General features: G+C 35.6%; 1 non-coding gene across 1 annotated transcript; it reads left to right on the top strand.

Moving 5' to 3' along the window:
• Positions 1-212: 212 nt before the first annotated feature.
• Positions 213-314, top strand: LOC134049876 (U6 spliceosomal RNA). Its single transcript, XR_009933634.1, has one exon. It is a non-coding gene; the product is annotated as a U6 spliceosomal RNA (small nuclear RNA).
• The last annotated feature ends 10,939 nt before the right edge of the window (positions 315-11,253 follow it).

Raw genomic sequence — 11,253 nt, 5'->3', positions numbered from 1 at the left:
ATTTAAAATAATTACCACGTTTTAAGTTTTAAGTACAAATAGTTTGCCTTGTGTGTTTTCATGTTCATTATCCTGGCATGGTTTTTGCATAATTTCCTTGTTTTTAATTTCAGTGTTACTAAATAGAGAGATTATATGATTTTTTTGTCCTAGACCTTAAGCATTAGAAATAATATTACTTATACCTTTAACTTAAAAGTTAAATACAGCAATTGTGACTTAACAGCAAGTATGCTGAAATTGGAGCAATGCAGAAAAGATTAGCATGGTCCCTGCACAAGGATACACAAATCTGTGCAGTGTTCCATCCCTTTAACTTAAAGATATAAGCAAAATTTAAAAAAGCAATTTACTTTATATCCTATTATGTTTCTTACCTGAGTCTGCATAATTGTCATAATTATTATAAATGACAGCTTCTGCTTAAAATAATTACAACACTATTTATTTTCATTCCAAAAATACATGAATCCCACAAATATTTTTTAAGAAAAACAAGAAAGGGAAATAAGGCAGAATAAAGGATAAAGGGAAATTGAGGAGAATAAAGCTGTCCTTTGCAAAAGATCTGGTAAAATTAAAAAAATTCAAAATTTCAGTTTCTACTTCCACTTACTGTGTTTCCATGAGTAAAGAATATAACATAATATTTTCAAAATAATCAAGGAAAAAGAAAATAATCACTTTTGTTGCTAACCATTGGTTCATCATCATAATATTTGTTTGCCTGTTGTTGATTTTCATTACTATTTTTACAAATATTGTACACTGTTAGGTAAATAGTTTAAAGGTTAGAAGTTCACTAAAGCAATTGTTATTGCTGATTAGAATAGAATTGTTAACATAGGTCATGATAATGGTTGTGTCTATGTTAAGTTCCCTGTTAGATGTTTTATTTGCTCAACAATAATTATACCCAGCTTTGTTTTTGTTAAAAGAGTTATTAATGCTAGTCTTGCTAATTTTAAGTTGTTTGCCAAATACCTTGTTGTACAGAAGACCTTGAGATCTTTTAATTTTTTAAAAAACAAAAAGGGGGAGATGCAGCAGTCTGTCCTGGAAGGCACAGGCTGTGAACCAGCCACACAGCAGGTGACGATATTGGATGATATGGATATTGGATCCATGATATTGGATCCTGGACACTGAGAAGCCTTGATAGATGATACCCACTTAAGCTACGGCGAGAAGTAAAGGAGAAGAAAAAGATTATGGGAACGACTGGGAGTGACCATGCAACTAGAGACTATACAGTGGTCTGTGATTGGCTGGGAGCTTTCTAGAACATTCCCTCTTAGTCTATATAAGTGTGTGCTCAACCCCATTTCAGGGAGTTCTGAAGGAGCTACACAGACCTGTGAATATCGGACTTCTAGGGAGGAAGGGTTTTGTTTCTTAGAGGTAGCTGTGAGCAGGGGTTTCAGTTTATGTTTTATGATGTGCCCTTGTGTGCCCCCTTTTATTTCCCCTTATATTAAGGCTTTCAGTTTCTAGTCCTTTAATCATCCCTTTATTACTTATTTAGCCACTTCACTGACACCATCCAAGGGTCGGGTAGGCTGGGCCCCAACAAGAAAAGTCAAAAAGAACACCATTCTGCTGTTCCTAAGTATTCTGCTCCAGACTGCCTCAGGTTTGACTGATGGAAGCTTTGATACTTCTGTAAATGACAGTGGAAGCAGAAAACAGTAGATTTGAAAAAGGGACCAGTGGACAGCATTCACAATACTAATTTCAGGGAAATAACTGAGGTGACAGAAGCAACAGGACAGTTCAGGTAACAGATATTAGTAGTCAGCCATTTTTCCAACTCCAGTGACCATAGAAACAATCAAGAGTTGCTGAGACTCTAAGGTTAGCATTAAAGTGGGATACAGAAACTGGGCAATGAAAATTCTGGGTTCCCAGGAAACAGTACAAGAAATCAGTGGGGGAGAGAGACAGACACAGAGACAGAAAGAGAGAAAGGGGAAAAAACCCAGACCTTACTCTGGATGAACTCTTAACTCTGGAATAACTACATAAGTATCTGGATTTTTGATCAAGAATTTAAAGGTAGTATTCCTACACAGTATGTCCTAACTCTGAAACTTGGGAAGTGCTACAGGATGTATTGGTTGGTGAGTATAGTATGAAGTAGCAATCCATCCTACCGCAGTATTGCTCATGCTACCAGCCTTCCTCCCCCCAACCCCCATCGCCATAAATCATAGATTCCAGCAGCAATTTTTATGCTAGCTAGATTTTACCCCAAGTTTATTGGAGAAAAGAGAGTGTCTAACTGTGCAATACTGTGCTGCAGTAGATAAACTTGGATAACAGTAACTGGCAAGCAGACAAATAGGATGGGTTGTGTATCTCTGGTTAGTTCAGAAGCAGTTACCAGGAATCTCTTAGAGCAGGCTTGCAGTCTCAGCCTGTGGGAATGGCTGCTGGGAACAAGACAAATCTCTGGGATGTCAAGGAATCTGGATAATTAAAAAATTTCTCTTTCATTCAACTTAATTTATTTCAGTCTCATACTCTGCAGACTTATGTGACTAGAATCATATCTTGAATTAGTTTACAATTTAAAATGCATTTAATTTACTTTTGGAATAATTTAGATATTTCCCATATTAAAAATTTGTATGTAAGCTACAGTCCAATGAAGCTGGAATTTCTTATATTTCTAGAATATGTCAAAATGGGGTTTGGAATTCCACTGTATTTCTGGGGCCTGAATCTGGCCCAACACTGTCCCACTGACTTTCACTGATTTAATTTCAGTGCTATGGCATTGTTTATACTTGTCACACAGTGTAATTGTCAGCTGATACTTCTCATATACTACTCTACATCTAGCAAGAAATCCATTTTTTTTCTTTCAGTCCTCTTGTGCATTTCAAGCAGTATTCTCATGGAAACATAATGGTCAGTTTTAGAGGCTCTGGCAATAGGATTTCTACAGCATCACTTCAGGTTTTATATCCATTAAACCTTGTTCAAGTCTTCAGGTTTTTCATCTTCATGGGCTGTTTTTAAAATTCAGCAACTGTCATCTCCTAATAGCTGCATTTCTCCCTCCTGTTGTTCACTTACTTTAGCACCTTCTTAGTGGCATTTTCTATCCCTTTCTGATACTCTATTTGTCCTTCTCTGGAATCTTTTCTCTATCAGATATCAAAACTGTCAGTGTCTTCTTAATTCCTAACTCCTTTAAAACCCTATCTGAAACATCTTCTAACCTGACCAAGTAACACTACTAATTTTCTCTCATCTTCTCTGTGAAACTGAGTCAAATGGCAGCTTTGGATTGTCAGAGAGTTTGCTTTGTGCTGTCATCCAACTGTGTGACTGCACCAGAGAGTTCGCTTCTCTCTCGTATGAAGGAGAATCTGAGAGAGGGTGGAAGGTTTATCTAGTCCACTGTGCCACGACTATTTGTTTTGGATGGTATTCTGTTATTTTGCCTATAGTTATTAGTTTCCAGAGAAGACTTGGCTGTGTCCATATATATGCCATGTCATTCCTGTGGCCAAGCAAAAGATAATTATTTTTAATAATTTTACTTAGTTCAATTGCCTAAAATTGTGAAGGTTCCACATTTTAGCCTGTAGAAGTATTTGTTTAGGGTGGCTCTTTGAGTAGGTGTTTAGTACACCGGCTTTGAGGCAGGCGGGTGTGTGAGCAGCTGCAACAGCATCTGAGGAGAAACAAATCAGTGGGAGCCAAAGTACTGCACTCTGTGAGTTCAGCACTGCTGGAAGAACCCTGGACCCTCTGTGGGCAGCAGTGCACAGACTCTCAGAGAGATTAAGCTGTCCTGAAGGGTACCCTGGGGGCAAATTAAGCTCTGTAACAGTAGGCAAGTAGATTTTAGGAGCAAAACAAAGAGCCAGACTGACAGTGTAGGTGTTGCCTGAAGAATCCCACTCCAATTTCACATCTCCATAACCACACCACTAATGGGATTAAGTGGAACACATATTGAACTTTTCGGTAGATAAGCCAAGAAGCTAAACAAGCATGACAAGGGGACTACAACCAAGCTTTACAGTGAATCAGGACAGAATACATTTCATATAATGCCTGAAATGTTAGTGGGTACTTTTGTCAATCCATTAATTTTCAATTCCAGAGAAAATATTCACTTAATATACAAAAAAAAAACCCAAAGAACTACATAAAGTATCTGAGTTCCTGTACAAAATTTTTCAACTCAAGATCAAAACATATTTTATATTCATATGGTGTTAAGGTGGGTTTGCTATCACTGCAGCTTATAATGCAATGAAGGAGTGAAATAACTGCTTTGTGTACCCAGTAGACTGTACTTTCAAGCAAATCTGGCTTATTATTCATGAAGTTCTGTCATATATGGATAGAGAATAGTTGGAAGAATAAAATGCCTGTATCTCTCGTCTAATGCAATGAAATTCCTTTTCTAGGTAAGAATATAATTTACTAGAACACAAGAAACAAAACTGATATTTCATGTTTTTGTCAAGACTGATGTTTTAAAATATGAGTTCTTTTTATATATTTTTTGCTTTCCAATTAATCCCTTACCAAATCACATATAGGACAAATGAAAGTATCATCTGAGTTCAAAATGAACTGTCTTTGTGTATTTGATATATACAGGAGTAACTTGCACACAGAGGATCTAAAAGCCCAGTCATTCATGGTGTTAGTACTCATGGTTCAGTACTCTGTTATAAATTAGATATGTAATTCCAAAGTGTCTTTGTCATCTCATTAAATTTAAAGCATTATCTTGGTTAGAAAAGCTCAGCCAAGTTCAACTGTCAGACTAATGCTGCAGAACAACCACTTCAAGGAATTGCTTAAATTATTTATTATTGAAAGGACATATCCCCTGTAGAAGGAAGAAAACAGATCTTCAAATTATGTATTGCAATCTGCATCAGATGGAATGAAATACTTATAAATACGGTGATTACTTTTATTGTGTCGTGGCATTTGTTCCCATGAGTTTTGAAATATTAATTTATATTACTTGACAGCAATGTGATTTAAACACTAGATATAATTTTAATTTTCACAGTACAAAAGCATTATTTGAAGTTTTTAATGAAGGACATGTTATTTGCTATGAGCACTCTACAAGAAGCAACAAGCCTATATTAAATTCAAATCTTTTTATATTAATATCACTCCTATTTATTGCACACTATACTAATAGACAATAAATCCTCACAGGGGAAACACTTATTTGCAAAATAATAGCTTACCACATAAGTCATGTAAACAATGCTTTTATTGTTGTTTTACCTCTAGCATTCATTGGATTTGACATATGAAAATGTTTTAAGTAGCTTTTATAATTTTGTTTGTCAATAGTTTTCAAAATGACAGAAAATAATTTCCTAACAAATTCAGATGTAGTACATGGGCAAAACCTTCATATACATCAACTGATACTCACAAATACACAGCAAAATACATCCTAAATATAGCTCAACAATAAAAATGGTCTAGATAAACATAAAACCTGTAAGGGGGTGAATATTCTAATGTGCTGTGCTTTTAATCACATTACTCAACCAGACTGTGACTAAGACAAATCTGCCCTGGCTTCTTCAAAGAAACGACAAATGCAGTGGTCATTTTTAAATCAATTTATGGAACTGCCAACATCAATAGAGCTCCTGCTTTCATTTCTGGATACACAGGAGCAAAAGTTGTACACTTTCTTTTTCTGAATTGCTGTAAAAGGGACTTAAACCACAACATTAATATGAGCCTGCCCTGATCTGCAGAAATGGTGTTGTGTTTTAAAATTGCAGCCACACTGAGCATCCTTGGCCTCCTACAGCCTGAAGACAGAACTTTGAAGCTGTGTCTTGAGTACTGGACTTGGGATCTTTGATTTGGTCTCATTATAAAGACAGGGAACTCCCACCCTCCTCCATCCACACAGATGTGCCAGACCTGAGCACATATTCACTTCTTGATTTACAGCACACTACCCTGAGATTGCTGTTGACTCTCATACCAGAAGAAAGTCTCAGAACTTCAGTTTAGAGATTTTGGGGATTTGATGACCTCAGCCTACAATCTAGTATCATAATTTATCTCGAAACTAACAGGACAGGATGTTCTGGCTGCAGCTGTAACTTTTGTGTGACTCAGAACAACAAAATGAGCATTCACTTTTACATCACCTGTTAGTGTGTCTTACTAGACGAGACCAGGAGTTTTACTCTGTACAAGCATTGGCAATATTAGTTCAGAGCCTACAAATGGCTAACATGGTTGTACAAAAAAATGTTTGGTTACCTTTTATATTGCAAAGAATGTTGTCAGTGGCTTAGTTATGGTTCCAATTCTTTTTAATTGGTGTAAAGGCCATGAATTTCTTCTCTCACATCTAAGTTGACTGAATACACACTCTGTAACTGCTCTATTGAGTTTAACATTCTCTAATTTTATTATCTTTCTTCCATGAAGACAAGCATTTGCAACATCTCAAGTTTTCTTTGGAAAAGGCTCCTTCATCTGAAGCTTTCCTCTCTATGATCTTGGATAATTATGTCCTTTTCAAAATATGAATTTTTATTGTAGGACAAGAAAAAGAAATTTAAGTCACAAAAAGAAAAGTATATGGCATTTTGGTGCAATGAATTTTCCTACAATGATAATCCCTTCTACTGGATTTTCTTTAGCATGTACTACCATTATTATGATTTGTAAACCAGTGCTTATTCAGATATGTTTTCATTTTAGTCTCAGAAATATTACCATAGCTGAAATAAATCCGTGGGGAACTACAGATGCAGTGTAACATATTTTCAAAAGATTTTAAAAATATCACATATCAGGAAAAACTATCATAAAACTGTATGTTAGTTTGCGAATTTTTGCGCAAATTTTAAGGAACAGAACATGAAAATTTGCTTATTTTTGCTAACTATGAACATTTGCCTTTCAATATATGAAGTTCTTTGCACCAATTCCAGCCAAAGTATCTAGCCTCACTTGCCAGGTATGTTTGTGACTTAATTACAGTTTCCTGCTGGAATTACTGAAATGGAAAGGCCTGTCCAGAAATCAGAGTGTGCATGTAAATCACTGACTTACCACCTGACCTTGGACTGAATATGTAGGCTGAGATTCTGCCCTTTGGAATTCTGTAAAAGTCCTTGCACCTATTACTCTCTGCTGCTGGGAGTTTTAAAAGCGTATAGTTAAGTCATTTTTGGGTTTAACCTCCTTATCCATTTGCTTCAGAAGCTGAAAATAACATAATTACTGAACCTAATAGGATGTTGTGAGGAGATATATGAAAGTTGATATGTCTGAATATCTGGATTGAGGAACATAAAAGAATCTAAGACAACTGAAGACCATCCAAATTTAAATCTTGGATCTTCTAAGACCATATACAAGTATGTGGAGAAACTAAAAATACAGTGCACATTGTCAGTGCTCTTGTGTCCAGGGACAGACACCCTAAGCCCAGGCTCCAGGCCAGGAGCTGGGGGTCTGCACAAGGGACAACCTGGGACTCAACAGCCTGGAATTTTGGGGAATATAGTCCTTTCTATAACCTACAAGAGAAGATCCTTTCCCCATATTCACATCAAGGCTTTTCCCCCCTCTCTATCTAGCAGCAGGGATCAGGAAAAATAGCTGGATGTTTGATCAAAATCTTAATTACAACATAAAACCAAACTGATTTGCAGTTTTCATCTCCTTCTCTGCACTTACTTATTTGCAAACTGTAATTGCTTGAGTGGCATTTCATAGGAGGATTCTGCCTGTGACATTCAGACATACTGGCATTTGAAAGAGAACTAAAGATACACAAAGGCCACTCACAGAATCTCTCTGGAACTGTACAATCTGGTCATTTTATTATTTACCCTTCAGTAGAAACAGTGGAATAAAAATAACCCTAATGGAAGGGGGAAAAAATTGTTTATGAAAATCTTATTGTCTCCTCTTGAACTCTACTTCCTACCAAGCACTTAGTTTATCCCAACAATTCTATAAGTCATGGGTATTTTAATTCTGGGTACTATATACCAGACCTGCTACAACAGAACAGGGAGGATAAAATGAGACACACAGTCCAACAGACCACAGTATTTTTCAGGAACCTAAACGTTGTGCCATTATATGACATGTTTTTAACATAAAAGTAAACAGACAGTTTCAACAGGGATATGGTGACTGCGTGAACCAGCATAACAGATGCTTGGACCCAAGACCCTTTACTTTATAGAGCCCCTTATGAGATGATTTTCTGAGCTATGGACATAAAGTATAATGAATTAATGCTTCAATATCCTGGAAATCCCATGGCTTTCATTTTAAAATTATTTTAAAATTATTCCATAAAGTGCACATTCTAATGGTGTGGTGAAAGTGAAAATAACTATAAAAAAACTCCTCATTAATATTAGAAAGGTAAAAAACAGGAAACAGAAGCTAAGGCAGTTTTTTAAAACACATCTCATTTGAATTCAGAATTAAAGATAGACAGCATTCCAGTTGCATTTCTGCTATAACCTCATTTTCTGCAACAATAAGAAAGTGAATTTAATAATATGTGGCAATAAAAAGGTTAGACAATTTCAGGCAGTGGAACTCATTAAAAAAAACCAAAACACCAAAAAGCCCTATCCTGCACAGTAAAGAGATATGTAGTAGCTTTTAAATTCTGTTCAAGTACACCATTCTCAGCTATGCTGTGTTTCAGAATCCAGTGCTATAATTAAAAAAATTAACGAAGTATATCCTTATTCCTCACTATGAATCATCAGTTTGCATTAAAAAAAGTAGGGGGAAAAAAAGGCAAAATAAAGCAGAGAGTTTAAAGCTTAGAGAGAAATAGGGGGATGGGGACAGGGAGGAAACAGCTCAAAGAATCTTTGATCTTTATTGTGAATTGATCCTGTGAGTTCTGAATTGCATAAGATCATCAAAGTATCCTTTTTTATTTATTTCAATATGCTTAAATCAGACCCTTAAAGCCTTGTCAGATAATTAATGCTTTGCAATGGAGTTAGCAAAACTTTTTGAGCAATATTATTATTTTGACTTTGATTCCTTTTTATTGGCTAAAAAACAATAGCAGATCACCGTCTATATTGTCAAATCTTGTAAATTCAAATAGAAAGACATATATTTATGATAGGGTTTTCTTTTTAAAGCAATCTTTGTTTCAAGCCAGATTTCTGTCGTTGGTATTTAGCACATTATGAATAAAGTTAGATCCTCCCACACTGAAAAGATTCCAAGTCAGGCAGGCAAATTTGATTGCCTATAATTTTTGGCATATGGCTTCTCATTATTGAAAAGTATGCACACAGTCTGCTGGATAACCTGTCTCTGAAAATTAGGTGAAATTTAGGCTGAGAAAGTGATTTTTTAATATGGAAACAATTAGTAAGAGGTACTTGCAAACAAGAAGACTTTTCTTAATTGTACATTACTAAACACAATTTAATTGCAACTGAGTAAGAGGCTTTCCATAGGCTTTTGGTGAAAACATAAAGCTAAGCAACTCATTTAAAATATTTACATTTAATCATTATAAAATAAAATGGAAAACATATTTTTCCAGCTCCCCATAGGTTTTCATATTGTTGTGTGCTCAGTTAACTTTATTACAGCTCTTTAGAAAATACAGAATCCACAATTATGTTCCTTAGCTTTTTTCTTGTGAAATGTTGGAAGAAGCAAATTTTAATACTTGCTAAAACTCATGTTTACTATACCTTCATCCTCTGTGCCCAAATTTAGTAGTAATTCTGTCCATTAATGTGCATTAATACCATAACATCTTTCATTGCTGCAGACGAAGGATTCTGCATCAGTTCAGAGGCTGAACACAACATTCATGGGGAAAAGGGATTGAATTGTTTCTAAATCCACGTAGGGGTTTTCTTAAACATAATCAACACATGATGCAGACCTTAAAAGATGGTGATGTAATCTTAGGGTTTTTTTCCTTTTGGGAAGCTTTTTCATCATAGACGATGCCACCTTTAATAAAGTTATTCATTCCAATTAACACTATCAAATACTATTTAGAAGCAATCAATTATAATATAGTTCAAAAATTGCAAAATCAGGGCAGAATGTTGAATAAGAAAGAAGAAATAAAGTTTTATTCTACTTTTTAAAAAATATATTTGAGCAGTTGGGATTCAGGTTTAAAATTATATGTTAATACAATTTTGCTAATAATTACTACTTTTCATCTACTATGATCTCTTTTGCTCTATAGTTAATTTTCTTGGCATTCCAGTGGATGATCAACCTGATAAATACTGGCAATATATCCTCAAGGAAAGCCAAGGAACAGAGAAGCTTTATCAAAAGTTAAAAGCAAGACTATTAATGTTATTGAAAATTAGCAGCATTTCAATATGCATGTTATCCTGAGTCACACCTTGAGGAGAATTCAAGATAATAGAGTGCACACAAACATTCAAAAAGAAAATGAACTGGTTAGAAGAGGAGCAGAGCAGCATCAGTCAACACAGCAACAGGAAAAACCCCCTTATTGAAGGTACAGCTGCCTCTCCAGCACACGTTTACAGGATTCCTCCAGAAGAGCATAATAGGAATGGCTCCTCTGAAATAATTGAGTGCTGTAGCAGCTCATTAGTTCAGCTGAATTCTTTGCTACTGGATTACATAGAAGGTTTCTTAACAACATCATTAAAATGACATTCCTATCAAAATGAAAAGCGGCAAAGTGAACCACGATGGAAAAGTTGTCATGAAAAGAGCATTGCAGGAGCTGTGACTGTAAATAATTTGAACATAATAGGTGATGTTTCCTCACCATCCCGTATGATTTCATTCTTTCTGACTTCAAAATAACCTGCATTTATGTTTGAAGTGCTGGTTTTGACCTTGGCTTGGAAAGAATGTTGTGATTCAGTGATATTTATTCTAACTTCTGGTTTTCAGAATTTATTGATATAACTGCTGCAGGCACCTGCAGCATGTTGGGCTGTATTCTCTACGTTCTATTGCCACACATATCCCACAGGTCTGTCAGAAATAACTTTGGGAACTCCTAATTTCAGTGGGAATAACTCATGTTTCTCCTTCTGTTAAGACAAAATTAATGTTGCCATGTGATACTGCACTGAAAGGGAATGCACATTCCACCGTGGGAGTAAATGATTTTTGTACAGCTTAGGAAAAGAGGAAAGAAAAGTTGACTCAGTTACAAAACCAATCAGCTACTGTAGATGACACCCAAGACAGATAGTGGAAGTGTTA

Source organism: Cinclus cinclus, chromosome 14 (genome assembly GCF_963662255.1).
Source record: "Cinclus cinclus chromosome 14, bCinCin1.1, whole genome shotgun sequence".
Lineage (NCBI taxonomy): Eukaryota > Metazoa > Chordata > Aves > Passeriformes > Cinclidae > Cinclus > Cinclus cinclus.
Note: the sequence above shows the minus strand (reverse complement) of the source record. Positions and strands in the feature narration are given on the sequence as shown.